At 30.9% G+C, this 27778-nt stretch overlaps 1 protein-coding gene across 1 annotated transcript in view; it reads right to left on the reverse strand.

The window, feature by feature from the left end:
* LOC115889996 (zinc finger protein 37-like) overlaps nucleotides 1–27778 on the reverse strand; it is a 380755-nt gene that overhangs the window by 141777 nt on the left and 211200 nt on the right. The gene's annotated exons all lie outside the window — the stretch shown is intronic.

Consider the following 27778-nt stretch of genomic DNA (forward strand, 5'->3'; position numbering starts at 1 on the left):
AAACTAGATACGATAAAGAATCATATACAGGGTGGCGCACCTCATTCGCCTCGGTTGATTATACGAAAACGAAAAGATGTAGAAACAAAATATTAAATTGGTATGTGTGGGGAGACAATGTGCACAATTTAAAATTATTTTGAAATATACAGGGTGTTTCAGAACTAAGATCCATACCAAAGTTATATTTTTTCTTATGGAACACCCGGTATTTTATTTTATTTTTGGATTCTTGGGCCCAAAAAAAGGCATTAATTATTAATTCTTAAGGCACATTATTAATTCTTAAGCTGAGTTTAAAGGTAGAGAAATAAACTTTACCGAAAAATAGTATTGGTTCCTTAAATTTATACAGGGCTATCAAAAGTTGCTGATCTATTTTAAGGATATATTTTATATCAAAACTTCGTTATTTCAAATGGAACACCCTGTATTTTTTTAAATAAATCGAAGCAGATTCAAATGCTATTTCAAACTATATTAGGATTTTCTATACCTATAATAATAATATAAATGAATAAAAATCGATTTTTAAATAAAATTGCAATCAAGATGGCTGGTGTCGCCATGGCAATTTTCTACTGACAGTTAGTAACTATTTTCAAAGTCGACATTAGTTTATGGACATTATTATTTATAATTTAAAACAGTTTACTTAAATTTACCTACAATAGTTTAATAAGTATTCATTATTTTATCAAGAAAAATAAAGCAGTATCTGCTGGCGGAACGAATAGATATGTTACTAGTGATATTATTTTGTGAGGAAAATTGCTTCTTGGCCTCAAGAGCTTATGATATATATTTTTTTATAATTTAAAAAATATATGATTATAAATATATCCAAATAGGAATCTTCCTGATAAGCGTTTCTTTGAAAAACTTCTTGTTCTATTTCGCAGAGCCGGTAGTGTGGTTTGTAAAAAACCTATTAGGCAAAAACCTGTGGTTGGAAGTGAATAAAATGAATTTGCCGTAATTGGCTATTTTATAGAAAATCCATATATCTACAAGTCATCGTAAAATAATTCAAAGAACTACTTCTTCGTTTTTCTTGATAGAATAATATAATTATTATTTAATAAATATTATTTAATAAACTATTGTAGGTAAATTAAATAAAAGTAAACTGGTATACATTTAAATAAGTCCATAAACTAACTTGGATTTTGAAAATAGCTACTTACTGTCACTAGAAACTTGCCATGACAACACTAGCCATCTCGATTACAATTTTATTGAAAAATCGCTTTTTATTCAAAATCTGAGCCAGATAGGTATAGGAAACCCTAATATAGTTTGAAAGAGCATTTAAATCTGCTTCGACTTATTTAAAAAAATACAGTGTCGCATTTGAAAGAACGAAGTTTTTATGTAAAATAAATATTTAAAATAGACCAGCAATTTTTGATACCCCTGTATATATTTAAGGAAAGAATAACATTTTTCTGTAAAATTTATTTCTCTACCTTTAAACTCAGCACAAGAACTAATTCTGAAAAGTAATATACATGGTGTTAAGAATCTACTCTATTGTAGCATGCAAATTTAAATATATTTAAATATCTCAAAAACCAAAGATTTTAAACATATTTAACGCTTATAATAAATACCTTTTTTGGGCCCAAGAATCCAAAAATGAAATAAGAATCATAAGAAAAAATATAACTTTGGTATGGATCTTAGTTCTGAAACACCCTGTACATTTCAAAATAATTTTAAATTGTACACATTACCTCCCCACATATACCCATAAAATATTTTATTTCTACAGCTTTCCGTTTTCGTATAATCAACCGAGGCGAATGAGGTGCGCCACCCTGTATAAATTAGACATAATGATTGATATATAAATTATATATGATAAAATGATACTTAATATATGATGTATTAAAAGCTAAATTGATTAACTTGTTTTAAAATGATACCAATATCGCTACTGGATTCGAAGTATACTGTGATATAAATGCTTAATATATACTATAAAAAATAAGTGATGTAAAAGAAAATGTCTATATATCACATTTTTTTCTCTAAAATGTCTACATTAGCTATTTCTGATCAAAAAGGGATTCCCGCCATACAAGGAACAAAGGCAACTTGAGCTTCGCTCCTTGTCTTGAGAAACCCTGTATATTCTTAAAATTAATCTCTAAACTCTAGGTGTATGTAAATATCGTAAAAAATATATAATATAAAAAGATATTTATTTATTTATTTATGTTATTAGTTAAACAGCAACCGTTTAGGTAATAATACCGTGCGTTGGCAGTATACGAAAAATTGGTCCCTTGAGATATTTAATATACAGGGCGATTCAAAGAATTCTATTAGATATAAAGTGTAGAGTAAAAAAAATATTTTTTTATAAAGATTTTTAAGTAAAGCGGTAACAATATAATACTCGTAATTTTGTCAATAAATTCACTCGTTTTCTATCGCGAATCACCCTGTATTCAGGGCATACGCGGTAAAATCTTCTCGAAACTCTAAACTAAAAAAAACAATTTTTGACTAAAAAACGTGAAATAATAACTCCCTTGCAAAACGTTTCAATTTTAAGGCACTTAGGAATGTACACTATATTATATATATCACAATTTTTCTTACCGAGAACAGCCCTGTTGTAGAGAAATATAAAATGGCAGTAGATGAAGAATATACTATTGCTTAATAATGAAATATAAAGTTTCTAAAAGTAACAAACCTAATAATAAAAATCGCCGTTTGATCCTATAAAAATTACGTCACAGTATGTCTAAACGTATCACTACAGTATTATGCCAGTAGCGTGCATTGCAAATCAAAGCAGGGAAGGCAAACGCTGACAAAATTACAATAATAAAATACGAATAGCATAAGTAATAAATATCATAATTTTTTGCTCCTAAATTGGCAGAAAAAAAAACAGATTTGGCATCACTGCGCAGAACAGTGGTAGACGTCGAAGAAATTAAATCACGCGTTACTTCCCTATTCTATCTCTGTCTTACACAGTCATTGCGGTCTGCGGAGTACGTGGAAGATTTGCAAAGGCGCAGCAATATCCCATTAGAGACAAGTCCTATTATGGCAAATATCATAAGGGTAGAGTAATCTCCAAAATAAAAAACAAAAAATGCTTATCGCGAATATTTTGTTTGGGATAGGCAACGCCTTTTTGCCTACATTGTATGCACGCCACTGGTGTTATTATGTATTACTTCTACGCCTACCATGGCGTCATTTTTATTTCATCACACGGTATAGGATACATAATAGTTATATACACTAATATTACTAAACCAACCAAACTAAAAAATATCTACCAGTGATGGTCATTATCTTGACCAAAAATAAATCACTTTAAAAATAAACATCAATATCCAAAATTGTTAACATCAACTTTTTTTATACAGGGTGAATCACGGCTATGGTTATGGAGAACCGGTGATAGAATTTTTTTAAACATTTGGATTTTTTGCTCTGTCTGTCTAAATTATTTTCAGCAATACAGTGTTGCCGTGTCATACTAAAAGTGCTAGCAACTTTGTTATTTTAAATGGAACACCCGGTATATTATTACATTTTTCGAAACTACTTTTATATCATCATTTTCCTATTATACTAACCTATAGCAAACTCTAATAGTTTTCGAGATAAAAAATAAAACATCTGTAAAATTGAAAAAAACATGATCTTGAATATGCATTGGTTAAAACATAAATTCGGCATATTGAAAGCTGAAATTTGGTTTATAGGTTAAGGAAAGTCGATATATCCGATTTATCTTATTCAATATATGGATACCAAACAAGGAGGTCAGAACAAATAATTATTTCCGTTTGTTATAAAATCGTTACCATGAGAAATATCCGAACTTTATGTATCAATTAGACTTTGTACAGAGCTTTTAAATAGTTAGTTAATAAGAGGATCTAAGAAACCGGAAAGTTTAGGTAATGTCACAAAATTAAAAAAAAATTAAGAAAATTCAAATTTACATGGTATAATATTTATACCATCGAAAAAAAGTTCAAAATAACTCTTTCTATTTTAATGTTATCTCAAAATAAATTTAGGGAAGAATTTGAGATAAATCCTTTAGTAGCCATATTATTTCCCAGAATATTGTGGTAATGATGAAAAGTCATTACCATCAAATATAATAAAAGCAATTTTTAAAATCAACCGTGTAACGTCAGAACCGTTATGACAAATCGAGATCTACTGAGCGCCGACGTTACTTCCGTCATCCTCAGTCATTTTCATTTCGGCTCTGACATTTTTAATCATAGAATAATCACGCAACCCGTCATAATCCTGCGAGCCGTCACGGGATTCGCCGCCTTCCCCGTCATTGTTTTTCGTGTCGCTTTTGACCACATTAGAGTAGTCGATCTCTCTGTGCATTCGTTCCATGTGCCTGGCCATGTGCATCTTTTGCTTGGCCTTGTATACGCAGTAGGGGCACTGAAATTGGGGCTCCTTGCCGCACTCCCACTTTTGGTGATTTCTCAGCGAGCTCTTGAGCTTGTAGGTGCGACCGCAATCGCCACAAACGAAACCTCCACCTTCTTGCTGGCTGATTGGTGGTCTAAAATTGGAAAGAAGCAGGTACTGTAGAGTCAGTTGTTTTTATATCCATATGTCTAACAGTAATAACTAGGAAAACCCAAAAATACAAAAATAGAATAGTATGTATACCGGGTGTTTTTCACGTGGCTCATACCTATAATTTCTTATTTTTTATATACCGGTGCGTCTCAAAAGTGGCTCACCAATATAAACTTTTTATTTTTTCAGATAAAAAAACAATATTTTGTATGTTATTATACGACATAAATTAGGATTGATTGACGTATTCAATTATTTTCGGTCAATTCCTGTTTCACCGGAAATGGCTACAAGGTTTAGCCATTTCCGGTGAAACAGGAAGTGACCGAAAACAATGAATACGTCAACCGATCCTAATTTATGTCCTATACTAAAATACCAAATCTCGTTTTTTTATTTGAAAAAAAATAGAAAAATATAGGCATTATACAGGGTGGTCCGAACTTTATTCCGGAAACTTCGGCAGCATATTCTGCAGATAAAAATAAGTCAAAAAGTTCGTATAAATATATGTCCTAAAATGCTTAGTTTCGGAGATTACAGTGTGTAGAAGTTTCATGTTTATTTCGATTTTTTCCTAATAATTTCTGAAGTAACGGCAATATTTGGATTAAAATTGGTTTCTGGGAGTTTTTTGACATGAGAAAATTGATTTTGATGTCAATATGACTCCTACTAGTAGAGAGCGCCACCTACATGTGTTTTGATGCGTAATAACTTTTTGTCCGTACCTGTATAAACTACCGAGTGAAAAAATATACATCTCTGTGACTTGTTACGTAAAAAACATCTCTTTGTAAAAATCGCTACGAGCAACCGTTCACAAGATATTTAGAATGGAAAAAGTCAATACATGTCATTATTGACGAAAAATAAACACGTTGAGTAGATAGTTATTTGTAGAAAACGTAGTAAATGTATAATTTATTACTCAGTAGCTTTATACAGGTACGGACGAAAAGTTATTAATCTTCAAACCAGTTAAAAAATATGTAGGTGGCGCCCTGTACTAGTAGGAGTCATATTGATATTAAAATCAAATTTCTCATGTCAAAAAACTCCCAGACACAAATTTCCATCCAAATATTGACGTTACTTCATAAATTATTTGGAAAAAATCGAAATAAAAATGAAACTTCTTCACCCTGTATCTCCGAAACTAAGCATTCTAGGACATATATTTATACGAACTTTTTGACTTATTTTTATCTGCAGAATATGCTGCCGAAGTTTCCGGAATACAGTTCGGACCACCCTGTATATGTTATATGTATAGCCACTTTCGAGACGCACCCGGTACAATATGATACAAGTGATCGAGGATACCATTTAAAAATCAATAGTTGTCAATCCCAGTGTAACAGGGGGTTATAGGGTTAAAAATTATTCATGTGAAATTTTAGGGTTTTTAGTTATTACAAGGTTTATGAATCTTGATATGATTGACATAACTAACCTTATTTTGGGTTTAGCCGATATGCTCAAATCTAGCGAGGACGGAATATTTGTTACCCCGACACTTTGTAATAAGCTTTTCTTCAAGTTTTCCCTCATCAACATCATAGGAAGCATTAAATGAGACGGCCATTGTTCCTTTTCCCATCCCTTAGAAATACTCAAATCTTGTGCTAAAAAAGAGCACAATTAGTATGTTTTCTTTTAGAAGCCTGCGCGTTTTGAGCTAAACTCATGTTGTATATACAAATAAGGATGAAGTATGCAATTCTAAGAAAAAGGTATAACATGATTAACAAAAAAAATGTTTGATCTGCTACTAAGTATGTTACAAATGAAAATAAACACCAAAATATCCTACTTTTTGTTGCTCGATACCATTCAAAACAAACATTAAAAAAATGTTAATAAAAAAAACAGGATTGTTCAAAGTAAATTTATTATCAAAAAAACAGTATTAGTCTTCATGAAACTCTTGGGTTAACTTAAGAAACACATTTCTGTTTTAAACATATATTTGGGCAATTTTAATACACTATAAAATTTTAAATTAACAATACTAGAAAACATATAAAAAGAAAAAACGACAACATTGTACTTAGAGTATTTTTTGTAAACATATGATACACAATTGTTGTATTAGCTCAGATATTATTCATCCCTAACTTACAATAGTCCATAGTAATAAGCAAATTGTGTCAAAAAAATATAGTTAGTAGAGCTACAGTTTTTAATAATGTTTTTAATTTAAATTTCAACCAGTACAATCTGAATATTCACAAATTGACACAAATTCTGAGAATTACCGCCACACTTGTTCACTCTTTTCGTACAAAATCAAGCATACTTAACTATTTTGAAGATCTACAAACCACTAGAAAAATAAAAGCTACAACGTGATGCCTAGTGCCATCTTAGACGCAAAATGCAGCAATGTTTTGTACAATTGTGGGGTTTGCACATTTACAATGCCAACTATGACCGATTGCTCGTCTCCACCAGTTAGGAATTGCACTGCATCAAAGTGCACTCCAATCCCTCATCGAGCAGGACGAAAAAGGTGCTGAAGTGCGCCACAGGAAACCTTGTTAAACGTATTTATTTATTAACGAACACTTTTCTTGTGTAGGTATGACTTCTCAACCTCAAGAATAGCCTATTATACCCTTTTTGAGTCACATCTTCGTTACGCCCTTCCGTTCTGGGGTACTTGCTGCGCAACAAAATTTGATCGTATTTTCAGACTTCAAAAGAGAGCAGTTCGATGTTTATTGGGACTGTACAGTATAACTCACTGCCAGAATTTCTTTAAAAATTTCAAAATACTGACTCTTCCTTCTTTATTCATTTTTGAATCCGTTTGCTTAATCCGCAAGCACATATCTGCTATTCCCGAAAGTCCATCTCATAACTATCCACTTAGGAATTCGGAGCACGATCTTTATCTGCCAACCCCGAGCTCAGAACTAGTTAAAGGTTATATATATACTATATATACTCTGGTTTTTTTCTCAGGTAAGATTTCGACAGACGATGACAGAAGAAAAGCAGATGACGTCCCATACCAATCTATTTATTTTACTAAAAAAAGTTTCTAATAAATTTTAAGTTATCTATGGATGGGTTTAAATATAAATCCGTCATGCGTCGTGTCTTGTTGTTTTTAACTAGTTTTATTGGTTTATTTAAAAAATGACAGATCGTATTTCAATTTTATTGGTTTGACGGAACGATGAACGACAAACGGACGCCGATGCGTATGAACTCGCCTTTAGATTTTTGTCATTTTTGACGCTTGTCAAAGTCTTGTCAAATTATAGGTTATAATTTTGTGTCAAATTTTGTTAAATACCCTGCGTTTTGGAAGATGATGCATTTTGATTCGTATTATTACGTGTGTTTTGTGTCTTTTGAAGTCAAGTGGAGGAAAAATCGAGTGAAAATTAACTGTAGACCCAGAGCACAGTTTATGGTTAATACTTGCTGCCCAGGCAGAAAGTCTTATACACCAATTAAGTTGCCATCTATAAAGTTTGTATACCATTTCGTCGTAGATAAGTGCATCTCGTATACGGTAGAAGGATCAAACTAAACACATACTAAAAACTGGAGTAGCTGTAAAATATCGACATCACACGATAGGTAAATAATGGATTTTAGTACTGCAGAAAAATAATGTCAAAAGGTACTGGTTTAAAAAAATTAAGATTAAAGTTAATTAATCAACCTTTAAGGTATAAAATTTGGTAGGTTTATTATTAATAAAATAGTTTGTTTTATTTACCTATGTTGTTTTATTTATTCCTGTGGAATATTACAAATTTGTATTTGTACATAAGTTATATTGATAAATATAATCATAAATGCGGGTAGTTTCATAAAGCTTGAAAGTAAAAAATAGTTCTTTTTTATATTTTTTTGGTATGTAGTGTCTTGTTCTTGTTTGTTTTGTATTAACACATACCGTTTTCATTAAATAAAATAACTCGATTACATTTGTTCAGTTTTATACAGTTTTTTTCACAATATTTTGAAGTAATCACTTGTCATTTTGTCAATCAAATTTTAAATATTTCCTGCTATGCGTTCCAGTTGTACCAACTTATTTCTTTGTAAAATAAAATAAACTACTTTGAAATTAAAATGACAGACACATCTATCACTGTTAAGGATCTTCTCGTTGGACAGACTATATAAAGTTAAAGGTTCAAAACTGCCAAAAAAATGTACAATCATCTGCCTTTGAATATCAAGTCGCTTTCATTCTGTCCCGCATTTTGCAAAGCTCTAAAATCATACTTACTGGAGAGAGCTCTATGTACGGTAAACGACTTTTTTGTTGATGTTTAATTATGAACAATTTTGAATTTTAAAATTTTGATCATCTCACACACTGGTCAAAGGTCTCAAGTATTTAATATTTTATATCTCTAAAATTATATTTATTTACTGCGTACTGTTCTGCAATTGTCCAAGTATATTCTTTTTGTTATTTTAATGACTTAAATTTTTTTGAGTTGTATTATTTGTATTTTGTATTTTTTGTTGTTTGTATTTTTTTTGGGCTTTTGTTTGTTTGGTGAGTGCTTTATCGATGAAGCCGTTTTGGGTTTTTGTGCAATAAAGCGTTGTTTGTTGTTGTTGTTATTGTATGAACTTAACCTAGTAGATACTGTAATTTAGACTCTAGTTAATACCGTACGGAAAAAAAAATCGGAAATAAACAAAAATGAACCAACAAACCAAAGCAATCAAAACACGCTGTAAGCTAAAACGCGTGCCCGATGAGGGGTTGTAGTGCATTTTGCTGCAGTCCAATTCCTAACTGGTATAGAAACCAGTTAGGTGTCACATAGGAGGCCATTACCATTTATTTTTTTCGTGAATAAATAAATATAACAAAAATCATTTTCAAAAATTGTTAAGCTCTAAGAAATGGGCATATCTACTTCATGCCTGAGGAATGAATAAAACTATTTATAATTTCCTGCTTGCTCCTGATGCCGCAGCTCCTCAGGAACTCGCGAGCTTTATCTATATGATGTCTTCTCACGTGGTCGCACAAATGTTCCCTTCGCTTGCTTCGGTACTGACAGTAGGGACAAGAGAACTTCCTTTCCTGGCCACATTCGTAAACGACGTGTCGCTGTAAGTTCTGTTTCCTAGTGTAGATTTTGCCACAAGTGCCACAACCGAAACCATCTTTAGGTTTGTCGCTGGTTTGATCAACTTGATAAGAGCCAGAATCTACAAATAACGATATAAAGATAAACTTCAAAGTTTATAGGATATAAAGCATAAAACAAAATTTGATAAAGCCAAACCTAAAAACAGAACCGAAAAAAACTAAAGAAAAAATAGCTCCACTGAAAAGGTTGGATATTGTAAAATTTCATGTATAGACTGTAATAAGAAATATGTTGGGAGACTATCGGTTTAAATTGGGTTTAAATTCATACAATCAAATAATTTATTCCGCAACTTTATTTTCAGTGCAGTTTATTAAGATAACAAGATGGAAAGCAAAATCATCTGGTTAAATTGAATTAAATAAGATAATAATATTTTTTTAACTAGGGTTATTTATATTCAAAAGTTAAATATTTTTTTGCCTTCTTTATGAAAATATAATTTTAGAGTATATCATATTTTCAGAAAGCCCATAACAAGGCAAATAATATAAAAAAAATAATATACTGGGTGTCTCGTTTAAAAAATAGAAGTCAGATTTCGAAAATGAGAACCATCAGCGAAACTAATTAACATCACTGGATTCTACGTAAAAAACTAAACGAGACTGAGTTTTCACCTTTTCGATAAGTTATAAGATGACCGATATACGATGGAATCGAAAAATGCAACATTTTAAAATTCGTCCTGTATTTTAGAAACTAAAAAGACTAAACAACTCTTCTTCTTTTTTAATTCTTTAATTAATTAATTTTTTAATTCGTTCATGGTGCAATAATTATTGATACTCAACTTTTGATGTATTCTCAGGCAGCCGTCCTGTATTTCATTTCTATTTTTATGTGCATTATTTCTGGGATTCCAAGTTAATTGTTCTTTTTCATATAGGGGTTAAAACTAGCGATGGGAACTATCGAATGAATTAGACTATCGAATGGTTAATGAATGAATGATTTCAACTATCGAATGGTTTTATTCGAATAAAATCATTCATTCATTTGTAAACTAAAGCATGTGACAACCTCGCCGTGCGACTAAATGGTTATCATTGAGCCACGACTATCGAATGCTTTTGATAAATGAAATTTAGTATTCGTTTGGATTTTGTATGCGTCAGTGCATTATTGGTTCTTCCAAATTTTTATAACTTCGCCGTATAAATACTGTGCTATTTTTGCGTTTATTGAAATAGTTAAAATACTAAAATAGTAGTTATTTTTTAATTTTATTTATTGACGACTGTGTGCATGTGCAGGTGGTCAAAATTTTTCCGATAATTTGTGTGGTTTTCCGTAGTCCGATCTTTCAATTATTTCATTTTATATGGTATATGGTCTATTTTTTAATGGGAAATTTTGAGAAGTAGCAATTTTTAAGAGAGATGAGATGAACTTACAATTAATTTTAAAAATACATATTTGTATTTTAGATGTTTTAATAATACCTATGAATTAGTTGGAACTTAATAATTATATTTAAGTAATGTGGTTAAATAAATGGTTATCGAACTCAAACTATGGGGTGAGAAAATTAAAATGAAAATTTTACACGTGCCAATTTAAAAAAACGATGTTTGTATTTTGTTTATGCTAATTCTCTTACATGTAGTTTTTTGCGAAGAAATATTTCATTTATTTTTTAAAGTAAATGCCAGTAAAAGTAAATATAATTTTTAAATAGTAATATAAAGCACCTAATATAAATAATTTTGATTTCTAATTTTTTATTTATATTTTCCTTCCATTACACCGCTTGCTTAGAAAATTAATAAATGTTTATATTTCATGATTTTAAAATTTGTTGTTAAACAACCAAACAAATTAGTTCTGTAATTATTATTATTTAATAAACCAACGTTGCCAGAAAAATTAGAGACTATATTATATTTAAATAGGATCTAATATAAATAATTTTGACATCTAATTTGTTGTTTATATTTTGCTACTACTTAAAAAAAATATTTATATTAAATGATTTTAAATTTTGCTGTTAATAGGTATAACAAATTATTACTGTTATTATTATTTATTAAACCAGTCTTTGCTTAAAAACATTAAAAATAATTTTCCTACATCCAAAATAACAAGTATTATTGCAGTGTAACAACAGAATATTAATAAAAAAAAGCAGAATATATAGACATACTATACCTTAACTAACTAAAGCCAAACAATAATATTCTTTGCTAATATCAACTAATACAAAAATATGGCAACAGCGCCCTTCATAATGTATTTTCTGTGTAAATACTAGCACCTCAATAAAAAAAATAATGTGTCCTTATCTATATATGACTCCGCAAAAAAGATGCCGGCTTCTTTCATAGCATTGCCACCGACCGCTTTCTCGGAAAAAAACCTACGTCGCCGGACGACAACTAAAATTCAGTTAATATTTTATTATAGTCGATCCTGACGAATAAATGAATTTCATAAATGAATGAATTTTAAAAATGAATGAATTTTATAAATGAATGAATTTTATAAATGAATGGTTTTTGCTGCCGAATTACTAGAATACAATATTTCAAGGCAGATGACGGATCTATTCGATAATTTTTATTCGAATAGTTTTCAACGAATGTTTTCTTACTAACTATCGAATTATTCGAATGAATTGCAACTATCGAATGTTTCGATAGTATTCATTCGATAGTTCCCACTACTAGTTAAAACTCAGATATAGTCTCGTTCGACCAAAGTCTCGAAATATGTAAAATATCAATTATTCTTCGAATCTCCGTTTTTCGATAGATATGGTAGGTTACATAATCAAATGTATCACATACCTACTGTGTTCAAAGTCAACAATTTTTTGTAGTACCTGTTAATACCTGGCCGGCTATGAATCAGTTCATTTGTGATTGAACTAATCGCACTGAGGGGTAAATTGGTACCAATAATATATTGTTATAATCATCGGCAATTACCACCGCTCAAATTACCACCAATAAATTAGTATAGCTATACAAATTTTAAATAGCATAATTGCACAAAACTTTATGAATTAATATTTCTATAGCTGCTGTAAAATTTAGAAGTATAAATTAAGTATCAAATACAATTATTACACATACATAAATCACCTCAGCAAAACGTATATAGTGCTTCTCACCCTTCTAGTAATAGTCAACATTTTTGACATGTTCTACACCCTTCGGGGTATTTGTATGTAACTTATATTAGTATACTTAGAACTAATAAACTAACTCTATCTATACGAGTTTATCATTTACACAGCATTTAGAATAAATAATAATTTTAAACAATAACATGGTAGATTATATTGGTATACCCTGTATTTATCAGTAATTTTTATACCTAATATGATATTTATAGTTTTTTTAAGCTAATATCAAATTATGTATGTTTGCATTAAATGGACAAACAGAAAAATTAAAAGACTGCCAGAAGACATACGACGCGCAGGCAAATGTTCCTGTAGCGCATCGACGCAAGTGCCGAAATACGTCCATCTAGCTATCTGTATTTCGACACTAGTCCGTTAGTCTTAGCATATTCAGAAAGAACACGCTAACCTCCAGCGTTGCCAATTTGTGGGAAATTCCCCAAATTTTGAGGAATCCGGAGCCGATTGGGAATTTTGTGGGGATTAGTAATAGGCGGCGAAAATAAGGGGAGTGTCAACATTTTATTGCTGATTGAAAATGGCGTAAAATTTTTAGCTTTAAAAACGGAGCGGGACGATATATCTTTCCCAACTTAAAAATTATAATCTGCTTTTTACTTGTGCTTCCTTTGGCAAATGCTTCAGTTGAAAGAAAATTTAGTGACCTCAAATTATTTAATGACTATTAGGGAAGGGATTAAAAAACAAGGAGGTAATTTACAGTTTAATCCCACTAACATATATAATAAATATTGTATTTTTATTAAAATTATTTTTTTTTTGTTAAAATAATCATATGGTGAATCGGGACATTTTTCTCCCGAAATTGGCGAATTTCATTTAGATTTTTGGGTAGTTTAGAAAATTGACATTGGCAACGCCGCTAACCTCATTCTTTTGTTTGTTGTTTGTTCAAAAACCGGCACACGGCCTAGTACAAAAGGCTTGATCATTTTTTAAGAAATTTTTGATTGTTAATTTTATTTTTGTGCAAACTAAACAGTTGGGTAAAGGTGTGGATCCGGTGGCTGACCTTGAAGCCCATATTTGCTGCATTTGATCATCGATACTACGCAAGCGCACATCGTCGATGTTGCCAAATTGCAGTTTATTTTCGAATTATTTGCAGTTGAATTTTTTTTTTGCGTATTAATCAATAATAATACAAATTCTATAATTAATTTTATAATTTCAGATTTATCTTGATATCCAAAATTAAGGTAAGAAGGATAATGAAGTTTGTGAAATGAAAGTATTATGAATATATAAAATTGTAATAATAATATTTATTTATATATTTACATTAGAATTAAAATTTATCATGGCCGAGAACAAGGCATAACTGTATGTCCCTTGATGTAGGAGGGTAGGTTTGTTTCTAATAGGCAGTAAAACCAAAAATTCTACTGTGAATATGGTCATATTACTGTGAATTGGTCATATTATAGGCCTGTAAAGATAAATAATTCCTGGAGCCATCTCGAGCTATAGTACTCAAGTCGGAGGGAATCAATTGATAGCACGATGAAAAGAAATAATAGCCATCATAAAACTGTAAATATGTATATAACTAGTACAATGTAGCTATTTAACTGTAAGTACAATGTAGCTAGATATTTAGTAGAATAGGGGTATTATAAATTAATACAAAATACAATAATTGGTCATTCTTTCCATTCCCATTCAATTCTTCCCATTTAATCGTTTTCCCATAAAAAAAGGAAAGTTAAAATTAAGAGTGCCCTTAACCAAAAATAGTGAAATAAATGGAGATAGTCAAATTTTATATTAGCGTGTAAGACTTTGAATAAAAAGGTGTAAAAGGATTATAAATGCTGTATTTATATCCTTTAAAATCATGATAATATAAAATTTGAGTAGGTATCTCCATTTATTTCACTGTTTTTGGTTAAGGGCACTCTTAGTTTTAAATGCCTTAAAAATAATAAGTATAATAATAATTTAAATCTCCCGCTCTTTCAGAGTTCGTTCCTGTAGCCAACTAGAGGGCGCCAAAAGCGCAATCTCCCAACATTTTACCACGCGATTTACCACTCTCTAAACTATTAACTTTCTCTATGGTCCGCTCCATCTGAAAGCGCTGTAATGGAAAGAGCATTTGCACAAAAAAATGTTGATATTTTATTTTGATAATCTTCATTTATTTATTAGTTGTAGCGCCAAGTGATTTTATGCAGTTTTCTCACATGATCGTCCAAATGTTCTTTTCTCCGGCTTTTGTATTGACAGTATGGACAAGAGAACTTCTTTTCTTGTCCACAATCGTAGGTAATATGCCGTTGCAAGTTATATTTTTTTGTGTAGAATTTGCCACAAGTGCCACAACCAAAGGGTTTCACTGGAAAAATTAGAATTAGCTTTACCAAAAAAATGTATAGATGCATTTTACTATTTTTAACATGAAACATTTCTAAATTCTATGTTTCTAGACATATTGAAAAAACTTGTGTGAATTTACTATAAAAGGAAAATCAACCAAAGAAATATAAAACCATGAAAATTAAGAAAGTAAAATCCTATGGACAAGATTTAAATGAATATCTATTGATTTTAGGTTAAACCTTGCCCCAAAGTGCAATTAACATGAAGCAACAGAATGCATTTAAATACCACTAAAAATTAGTAGATCCAATCCAGGAATGTCCAACTATAAGGAAAATTAATAAAGGAAATAGCAAAAAAAGGAAAATAAGTTAACTTACCCAATACTGATCACATGGCACACCGGAAAATATTTGTATAACGGAATTATTATATTCATTCATGAGCAAATGCAAGACCAAGATCAAGACACCCTTCATCTTGGTCTTGAAAAAAAATTGAAAATTCAGAATTTTTTGGATTTTTTTTTAGTTTTTAGTTAAAAAAAATAATTTCTTGATAATATGGCACAAACAGATATGAGACGACTGATCGGTGATTATTTTTATAAATAAAACAACAAACATACACGATTCAAAATTTAACAAGTAATTTATTTGTAAAAAAATATTGATTTACATAAATTATTGTTAAACGTAATGATAACATGCAAATCTTTACTACCATTTCAAAAATCGATTAATAGTCAGTTCAGTCCAACAGATGTCCTCATCTTATCGCAACCCTGTCGTGTCTATAAATTTATTTAATTTTTGCCGTTTCATGATAGCTACATGACTAAAATACTCTTCAGCCTCCTTCTTATGTTGCTTTCCGATATGTCTATACAAGTGCTCGTTTCTTTTGCCATTCCACAAACAGTAAGGACAAGGGAACTTCCTTTCTTGACCACAGTCGTAAGCTATATGTCGCTGCAAGCTGCTTTTTGTCTTGTAGGCTTTACCACAAGCTGGACAGCCGAACAAATTTCCTCTTCTATAATCTGCAAATAATAAAAATTTGAATATATCCTCACTTATTCACACCTTTTGAGACACCCTGTACCAGCTAAGATATTACCCTGAACTACGTTCTAGTACACAGTTTAGGTCTGCATTTTAATGAAATCAAATACGTTCAAATAAAATATACGGAGGGTACCGCTTAAATTCCTGTCCCGATGTTGAAGGATGGCTATAGAATGTCAATGCATTTCCTACATAAGTCTATCCTTGTTCGGGAGGAGGTTTTCTGCGCTTGCTCGATCTGTAAGCACTTTGATTGGACAGTTCCAAATCATATGATATGTTTTGTTTTGGTTTTATTTATTTTAAGTTGAGGTTAAAAACGTTCTAATAATTGAATTAAATCTTTCGAAAAATTGGAAGCTTTTTGTTAAATATTCTGAAATCAAATACTTATTTGATAATGTAACATTATGCGCATATTTATCAATTGAGATATTTTAATCGTATCCAACATGTTATGGCAAAACACTTTTTCGACCAAAAGTTTTCAGATATCTTCGATTTAGTTATTTTCGAATGTTTATTTTGTTTATATCTATTACAAACTCAAGGAGCAACAGTTTTTTACAAGTAGTGTTAATTTTGATGCTGGTGCAATACTTCTATTCGTTAAAATAAGTTTATCATAAATATTACAGATATTTAAAAGAATAGGCTATGGAATAGGTATATTGAAATAATAAGAAGTAAATTATTTTGTATCTGTCTCACAATGGGGGGCTCCTAGTAGCGTAATAGGTATCTGCAGTGCGATTCTGTAAACATTTCCCTGTCTAGTGACTCATCAATCGTATACAAATAGCATAGGCTCGATAGGAAATTTCTTGCTACAGAGCTTACAGAATCCCATTGCTGATTTCTAAAATTCTTTTTCTAGATAGGCTTCCCGCATCGTAAAAACTCCTATTTTATGGTATGTAATTAGTATTCTGAAGGTATTAAAATATTTTAATATCAATATAGTTTTTTCACTGAAACTCGAGTTAAATCTTAATATACATTATTCATATTGTCGTTTTAGAGATTGTGCTTTTATACTTACTATTATGAAAATTTACTGAATAAAATATATAGTTGCAATCCTTTTACTGAACTCCTTAATTTCTTGTTTTATGAGGGGATAATTTTTGCTTATTTAGGTACTAATTTTAATCAGACCATTTTTTAATGAACTCATTTATATTTATATCATATCGTTCTAAGTAGACTTTGTTGTGTTAGACAATTATTATTAAATAAAACGAATGAAAAAAAGTGACAGGTACGATATTTTTTTTTTAAATTCAAAAAATAATTTAGTAAAACCACAATTATTAAGAAATTGTCTTAAAAACTTCGTAGTACAAATTGCATATCTATTTCACTTTTTTTAAAATTCAAAAAATAATTTAGTAAAACCTCAATTAAGGAACTGTCTTAAGAACTTAGTATTACAAATTGCATATCTATTTCACTCGACTTAAAAATTGCAGCAAAACAAAGTATAACAGTACATTTTTTACTGTCTATTGTTTCTTTTACTGCCCATGGTATTTATGATCAATAATCAACATCAGTCCTGGTTTAAAATGAAACAAAATAATTCTTTATTATTAACATATTTTTTATTAAACAAATATAACTAAAAGTATCATATTAAGTTTATACATAAATCAAGCTAGATACAAAAAATATAATTATTTACATTGTTGCATTGTAAATACTCTTTTATATTATGAAAGAAAAACAATAATAATTTACAATAAGACAGTTTGTGTGTAACTGTGAAAGCATTATAATTAGCCTTATGAAGTCTCTATTTTTAGTCTTTACATTATAATGTCTTTTTTATTTTAAAATAGTAAGACTAAATATAATGCTTTTAACAATTATTGATTTTTGAATTAAATTGGTTTCGTATATTTTTGTCTTATATTAACATCCCTTTCATTTCTGATTTTGCTTTCATGATACAAACGAACATCGAGAAAAATTTCTATTATTAATTTGGTTAGTTAGCTTCTACCACACAAAAAGCAGTAGCCCATTCCCATTGTTCTATTAATTAAACTACAGCAAAAGTCTTTAAAACTAAATCACAAAATTGTCAATAAACGCACAAAGATTAAAATACAAACGAAAACACAGTACACGTGGAAAACACAGAAAGTTAGAGAAAACACTAATGGCGACTGCCCAAGTCCAAACTGAAAACAAAATCCACGCCGACGACGCGTCCAAAAATAAATCGATAACCCATCTCGACACCATTCGGCCAATAGAAAAGTAGCATTTCGGCGCATGTGCATTACATCCAGCTACTGAACAAGGATGGACTTATGTCAAACTCGATCTTCTGTCCTTCAATTCTGGGACATAAATTCTCTCATTGCTCTTATGGGGAGGCCGCGGTATATGTAAATTTAAACGTATTTGAATGAAATTAATTGTTTACGTTGTTTGTTCTAATGGCGCATTCTCACGACTCGTGTACTTGACAAATATTTGTAATTGGTATACAGGGTGCATCGGGCATCTATACAGAACTACGCCGCATTCTCGCCAGATCCTGTATGCCAATAAAAAATACTTGCCAAGTAGTCGAGTCGTGAGAATGCGCCTTATAAGGACTATAAATGGCTGATGCACTCTTGCAAGACCCTATATAAAAACTTTAAAGGCCATCATACATCTGCTTTTGTTGAGCTGTAGTGTATTTATACCTATAGTTCTTCAGATTGAAAGAAAGATCTATCGAAATAAACAAATTTTATTACTAAAAGAACTATAATTTAACAAAATATACTTTTAAAATTCGAATGATTTTGATAAAAAAAATAAGAGAGTATTTTTAGTCATTTTAAGTCTTTAGCAAAATAAAAGATACCTAATATATTTTTAACAACAGATTTAAGCAAGAGTGTCCCCATTTATCTAAAGCCTGTCAAGTCCATAAACTGATTTATTTTTTGCCTTTTTCTTTGCTAAACAATATTGCTAAAATACTCTTCAGGCTCGTTCTTATGTTGCCTTTGGATGTGTGTATTTAAGTGACCTTTCCTTTTGCTGCTCCACTGACAGTAAGGACAAGGAAACTTCCTGTCTTGTCCACAATCGTAGGCAAGATGTTGCTGCAAAATCTTTTTTGTCTTGTAGAATTTGCCACAAGCTCCACAACCGAATAAATATTTCCTATAATCTACAAATATTGAAAATTTAAACCATCCTCAGTCCAACACACTTTTTAAGACCACCTATTCAAGTTAATATATTACCCTTAAATATGCCCTAGTACACAGTTTAGGTCTGCACTTTAATGAAATTAATTGTTTATATAGGACCCTGTATAAAAAGTATAAAGGTCATGTAATTCGTAGTACTGTAGTGTATTTATACCTATAGTTCTTCAGACTGTAAGAAACATCTATCAAATTAAACAAATTTTATTTCTAAAAGAATTATAATTCCACAAAATATCATTAAATATCATGATAACAGATCTTAACAAATATCAATTAAACTCTTAACAAAATAAAAGATAATAATATATTTTTAGCAACAGATTTACTCAAGAATGTCCCTATCTTATTCTAAAGCCTGTCAAGTCTATAAATTGATTTATTTTTTGCCTTTCGTGATAGCAATATTGCTAAAATACTCTTCAGCCTCGTTCTTATGTCGGTTTCGGATGTGTTTATTCAAATGGCTTTTTCTTTTGCTGATCCACTGACAGTAAGGGCAAGGAAACTTTCTTTCTTGTCCACAATCGTAGGTAAGATGTTCCTGCAAAATATGTTTTCTCTTGTAGAATTTGCCACAAGCTGCACAACTGAATGCATTGTCTCTTCTATAAGCTACAAATAATAAAAATTTGAACCATCCTCAGTCAAGCACACCTTTTAAAACACCCTGTATAAGTTAACATATTACCCTTAAATATGCCCTAGTACGCACTATAGGTCTGCACTATAATGAAATTAATTGTTTAAATTCTTTGTTATAAAATATGACCTATGGATAGCTGAGGCACCGTTACAAGACCATGTTTAAAAAGTTTAAAGGTTTGGTTTACACACATAGTATAAGAAAACTAGTAGCTTTACTCCTTGTCAAACGCCTTTGTTCTTTTTCGGCCACTTTATATGACCTTGTTCTCGCGTCCCGTGACCACTGACGTAGCTGTATAGTCGTGATCTATAACTAGGCAAAGAATAGTCGTAGCACTCGCCATAGTTTCACAGAGATGTATTTAGGAAAATATGAGTTCAGAATAAAATAAAATAAAATAAATTGATCATCGAATAAAAACTTGATTGAAAACAGAATATTTTCACATTTCGTGTAACAATTATTCTTCTGTATCTGAAAATCTTCTGATGGGAAGAACTGCGGAAAAAAATATATAATGGCATATTTTTATATTATTATCTATTTAAAAGATTTTCTATAACTTTTTTTTAATTTAAAACAAGTTTTATTTTAACATTAATATGTTTGTTTTGTAGTAATATATTGGTTAGGTGAATAACACATTGTACTAAATAAAAAAATAACATATTTAAACTTCAATAATTGCTAATAAACGTTACAAAAGAGAAAAGAAGCAAGAACAGTGAGAAATAGCATCACTACTTTCTCACGTAATAAATGAATAATTTTTTAGTTATTTTTACCGAAAAAACCGGAAATTAATAATATCGAGTCCCGGTTCTTTGATATTTCAAAATTAACACTAGTTAGTAATCAAACCCTAGTTCTCGTTACCATATTATCAAGAAATTATGTTTTTTTAACTAAAAACTAAAAAAAATTTCCAGATTTTTTTTTCAAAAAAAAAAAATTGCGCAGAAAAATCCTCATATTTCTGGGGCCAAAATATACAACCCCCAAAAACCCTAAGCCCACGGCCACACAGAAAGCGTTTTTTGCGTTTTTAGCGTGAAGCGTCTTTAGCGACTAAAAGAAAATAATACGATTATATAGGAGTGGCCACACCAAAAGCGTGTAGCGTTCGGCGTGTCTCGCAAAAAACGCAAATGAAAACAAATCAGTTTGTTTTCTGTAGCGTCTTTAGCGTTTTCTAAGATGAGACCCCGTCATAGGCGGACGATATATTTAATAATACAATAAAAATAAATTAAATAGTATGCATTTTTTTTCATCTTGGGGTATTATCTAAAAATATTTTTATAAAGAACATCTACTGTTTAGGAAGATTCAATTAAATTAAAAAATTTGAAGGAATTGTATGAAAAAGTGTAGTTTGAAATGTTGAAAAAGTAATAAATTAAAGGAATATTTTCCTACACGTAAAAAATAGTTTTTTTACCTGTAACAAATAGTTTTTTACACGTAAAAAATATTTTCTTTTGGGTAAAAAAGTTTTTTTACCTGAAACAATAAGATTTTGACGCGTAAAAATTAGTTTTTTTACGTGTAACAAATAGTTTTTTACACGTAACAAATAGTTTTATACGCGTAAAAAATAGTTTTTTACGTAAAACAGTTTTATTCGCGTAAAATAATAAAAATAGTTTTTTAAGTGTAACAAATGTTTTTACGCGTAATAATTTGATTCACTTTTACAAAATTTGTATTAAAACATCAATATTTTTGATAAACACGTGGACTGCTCACAAATACACGTCGCGTCACTACGTATTTCTAAGCCGTTAACACGTTTCGTTACAACGAGCTCGTGTGTCAGGGCCGTCTCACTAGCTCGTATATCACGGCCTTGAATTTTTACTCCCAGCGCGCGTAAAGAAGTTTGACTCCAAAATGTTTCATAAATCATGTCCTAAAATTGCATTAACAACTAAAGATATTTACTATTCTATTATATAATTATAATTATTTATTATATTATAATTATAACAAGTACTAACCACAACACTACAACATAAAAAAATATACACATATAAACTAAAATTCGTAAAATAAATGGCAAATAATAATTATTATTTTTACACACACCACTGGCACTAGCAGTAGATTGTGTTTGTCTCCGAATATATGCCCCGGCCCGTCCACAATTCAATCCCAGCATCTTTTATCTTCGTCTCTTCAACGCTAACGGCGCCGATCTCGCCTATCTTTCTCACAGGATTGATTGTTGGACGGGCCGGGAATCCACGAGCTTGCGACGTTACTAACTGACATCTTGATAGAAACTGCAGACCTGCCGCGTAGAGATGGGCGGTTATTGGTAAAAAACCGGTTATAGGTTAACCGGAATTATCTTTAAAAAATAATAACTTGACAAAATTAACCGACACAAATTAACCGGTTATACAAATAACCTAACCTAGCAAAACTAAATATTTAGTTTTCCTATAGGTTTACTTACCTCTACACTCCATAGGTCTACTTCAAATTTAGATAATAAACTTAGTTAAATCGCATGATTAAATAGAGATTGTACCAATGCAAGTATGTATATGTACAAAATGAATTTAAATAAAAATGATAACCTCACTTTTTTGAGTAGACATGAATATGATATTAAAACTAGTAATTACTTAACGATCAAATAAACCACACAACTCACAAGTTCTACAATCTACAACCAAGTTATTTTAATCAAATACCAAAGAAAAATAAGGAGACTGAATGAATAGATAATGAAAAATTATCTTCATTCATTACTTGAACTTCAATTTTGTATTCTTTAGTCTAAGCTTCAAGAGAGACTTCAAACTACAAATAAAATATATTTACGGTGAAACGTGGGTGAAACTGGGCGAAACCATGGAAAACTTTTGAAGAACCGTTGAAAATCCGTTAAAGTCGGTTAAAATTTAAATATAGAATTTAGAGAATCTATTTGAAGTTAGGTTCGTATCACTTGGCTAGCTGGTGGCTAGTAGTAGTCTATGCCATTAGTACTTTGTTTTACGGCCTGACCTGTCAGGGCCATTCGGCCGTTGTTTTGATTATTATCAGGGTTCGCCTGATGCCTGATTTAATTTTGACATTTGATGTTTGATGTCATATATTTTCATTTTGGGAGCGGGAGCGGGATCTCCCGTTATCGTCGTAATATCGGGAAGATCCGTGCCGTTCGCTTCTTCGAAATTTACGATTCAAACAGCTAATATTTAATTGTTACTTGTTTTAAACAAGTACGATTTTTTAAAAAATAACCGGCTATAGGTTATTGAACGTAATGCAAGGTTATTAGGTTAACTGGTGAAAAAAAAACTACCTTTAAATAACCGGTTATTTTAGAGGAAAATACCGGTTATTCAAAAAACCGGTTACTTTTGCCCATCTCTACTGCCGCGTTTTTTGCGTGTTTTTAATGGACACAAATCGAAAAAAGCGCTTAAAACGGTAAAATCGCAAAAAGCGTTTGAGACGCAAAAACGCAAAACGCTAAAAACGCTTTTTGTGTGGCCGTCGGCTAACACCTAACAGATCATCAATAAGGGTGGTCCAAAGCCTATTAGTTATAAGGGGCAAAGTTTTAAAAATTCGGTATTTCAAAGGGAACTATATCAAAATATCAAGTGTGCTATATTTTTGGAAAGGTAATTTTAAGTTATTTTCAGTTAATTAAATATATACGGGGTGTCCCAAATAAAAAACCCATTTTTCTGTTGATAGCTCTTAAATTATTAATTAAAAAAAAAATAAACCATTAAATTCTACGTAAAAAGGTGCTTTGGAAATGTTTTCATAGAAATACAAAATTTTCTATAACAAAAAAGTTACAGCGATTTGTTAAAAATGCACATTTTTGAAAAACACCCCGTAACTCCGAAACGGTAACAGCAGACCGACAGAAACATCTATCAAATATAACAAATTTTATTTCTAATGAAATAATAATGCCACAAAATATCGTTAAATGTAATGACAGCAGATCTTAACAAATTAATATGAATTAAACTCATTTTAAAAATCTCTCATTTACCCAAAGTCCTTAACAAAATAAAACATATATTTTTTAATAATAGATTTCTTCAAAAACGTTATCATCTTATCTCAAGCCTGTCCAGTCCATAAATTTATTTAATTTTTGCTTTTTCATGAGAGATATATTGCTAAAATACCCTTTAGCCTCGTTCTTATGTTGTGTTAGTATGTGTTTATTTAAGTGCTCCTTTCTTTTGCTGTTCCACTGACAGTATGGACAAAGGAACTTTCTTTCTTGACCACAGTCGTAAGCCACATGTCGCTGCAAGTTGCCTTTTGACTTGTAGAATTTACCACAAGCTCCACACCCGAAGGTACGTTCTCTTCTGTAACCTGCAAATAATAAAAAATTAAACCATCCTCTTCCATTCACACCTTTTGAGACACCCTGTACAAGTTAACATATTACTCTGAACTACGTCCTAGAACACAGTTTGGGTGTGCGCTTCAATGAAAGTATTTGTTTAAGTTCTTTGTTGTAAGGCCTATAAATGGCTGATGCACCGTTGCAGGACTGTGTATAAAAAGTTTAAAGGTTATCATACATCTGCCTATATTGAGGTGTAGTGTATTTCTACATACAGGCCCGGCAATGGATCTCTAGGCATAGGAATTACATGCATTGGAATGAAACGCCTATAAAAACTCTATGCTTAAACAGAGATGGACAACAACTTCCACGTTTCCACTTCCACTACGACTGTCTACTTAGACAAACTCCAATAAGATAACAAATTTTGGAAATTCCGCCACCTCCCATCCACTCATGATACCCATCTCCCTGCCCTTTATTTATCGCCATTATTTTATTTCCCTTCCCGCGCCTCCGCACCTCGCTATTCCGACTCCCATCAGTTCATCACAGAGTTGCCAGGTCTACCGGTTTCGTCTGTAAGCTACCGATCTACCGATTTAAAGAAAAATCCAACGATATATTCAACTGCGTCTTTAGTTTTTTGGCCAACAGAAGCACTTTTAAAAAGCTGAATTTTATTTTGACTAAAAATTAAGCGACTGCCGCGTTGGAATCTGTATAATCTTGACTTTATTATTGTTTCATTAAATTTTATTTAGTAATACACCACAACATACAGGTCATCGTTCTGTCTAGTTGCAGAGCAGAGATATTTTCCTAAAAATCCTTATTACTCCTTAATAAGGCGCAGTATTATTTCATTCATCTACTAAAAGTTGAACCCATATTTTCCCCCAAAATGTGTAAACAAAAACAAAATTTAAGTTAAGAAACAACCTACCCTGACAAATATTTTAGTGATTTTCCCGTCAAAAAATATATTAATATGAAAAAGAGTTGAGAGTTGCTGCCAGCTTTCCATTGAAATGAAATTAATTTTAGATATCACTGATCAAAATTTGTACAAAGTAGCAAAAAGTGACTGCTACACTAATTTGTGACTGCTATCCCTTCTTGTTATAGTTTTATATGTTTTTATTAATATAGTAATATTATTTAATTCAATATTTTTTTTAATATCAAATAATATACCTAGCTATTTCTAATTTTTGTTATATTTATTATATTTGTATTTTATTTGAGTAGATCTATTATTACGACACATATGGAATGCTAATTTTGGACTTAAATATTATATTTATTTCTCGTTTCTGTACTTTTTAATTTTGTTGAAGATCTACCGAGAATTTGTTCTCGTATGGAATTATAATCTAACCAACCCGGCAACCCTGTTCGGCTACCCTTATAAAGTTTTTTCGGCCCACCTTTGTCATAGCCGCGGCTTTTGTCAAGCTGCCGCCGCCGACCGACTGTGTCGGGCGACTGCTAGGAAGATCGTACAGTATTGCCATTTCATAGAATTGCACTTGCTATTTTAGAAATGATTTCAAAGTTTTGTATGTTACTTTTCGTTTTAGAAAGAACTCAACAGTAACGATTCAAACAGCATAAAGTTTTTTGAAAAAATTATTAATCTGAGTATTATATTTATGATACACATTATTTTCATATAACACCGTACGCCCATGCCTATTTTATGAATGAAATTGGGCGTGTTTTGTTTACAACTGCGTTCCCCTGCCGATACCCCGTAGCTACAGATCCGTTGGTCACACTATAGGCGGTAGCCCCCACACAAGCGTCTTAAAGACCCGCCCGGCGCCCCCTCTCGCAGGGGCTCTATCGTCGTATCACTTCTATGATCACTTCCCCTATACAATGGTAGGGAAAAGACACTTTATCCGTCTCTGTTGCACTGCAGTGTATTTTGCAGCCTTACCATCTTTTTTTATCGCATTGAAAACCTCCTATTGCTAATATTCCTTTGCCAGCAGTGTATAGTGCATCAGACCGAAAGAAACATATATATATATATATATACATATATATATATATATATATATATATATATATATATATATATATATATATATATATATATATATATATATATATATATATATATATATATATATATATATATATATATATATATATATATAAAATTTTTACAAATTTTATTTCTAAAAATAATGATTCCACAAAATATCGTTAACATATTAACAACAATTAAACTCAAATTTTAAAAATCGAATGATATTTATAGAAAATAAAAGTATTTGTCCACGACCACTTAATAATAAATCAATATTCTACCTCCTAGCTGAAAGAATATGGTGCCCATATTTGTAATAGAGTCAAATATAACAGCTGATAACAGTGAATCATCAGCGAATTATGATAAATGACACATTTACTTTACATTTGTTGCTATGCCAACGTGACACTCACAACATCCCGATGCGCGGCGTGGATGATTTGACGTTTTTCTTATCTTTTCTTTTTATTAATTTTGACGTTTAAAATAATTGTCAAATGTTAAGTAGGTAGTGATTATCAGGGGGGTGACAGTAAACCGGAAAATTGGAAACAGTTGTGGCGCGGTTCTACCCAGGCAGAAAGCATGGCCTTCTAGACTGTCCTAGACAAAAATCTGAATATTTCTATATGATTTCTGTCAATTTCTGCTACGGAACATTTTTATGCACGTCGGCGTCCTGTTTTTTGTCTTTTGTCTGTGTGTCAGCGTCAGCTCCCGAGGCCTCTGGCAAGGTCGGGCGCCATTTTAATTTTTGCCGTTTAGATTTGATTGGAAGTTTGTTCTGATATTTCGGCTGAAATTTATAAGTACAAAGATGTTTTTTGATATAAAGTTCCTTGTTAACACTTTAATAAAGTATATATGATATTAATTACATGAAGAAAATGATGAAATCGACGTTTCTGCGTGTAATAGGTATGGGCCATATTATATGTAAAAATAGATAATATGTTAACTGTTTTTATATTTTTTTAGCTTTAAACCCAAGGATTTTGGGATATTCTTTGCCAAGGATTTTTCCGTATCTCTCCTTTAAAGACTGATCGGTGATTTGAAAGCAATTGAAAGCAAGTTATACAAGGTAAATTATGATTATTGAACTATTATTAGCCTATATTAATTTTCTACAAGATGAACAGAAATGCGTGATTACATATCACATAGGTACCTATTATGTATTTTCATAGCAATAATGCTATAAATCTATGTATGTAGATTATTTTTAAAATACAAATGAGGTAT

The sequence above is a fragment of the Sitophilus oryzae genome, unplaced genomic scaffold (genome assembly GCF_002938485.1).
Source record: "Sitophilus oryzae breed Bouriz unplaced genomic scaffold, Soryzae_2.0 scaffold_857_pilon_pilon, whole genome shotgun sequence".
NCBI lineage: Eukaryota > Metazoa > Arthropoda > Insecta > Coleoptera > Curculionidae > Sitophilus > Sitophilus oryzae.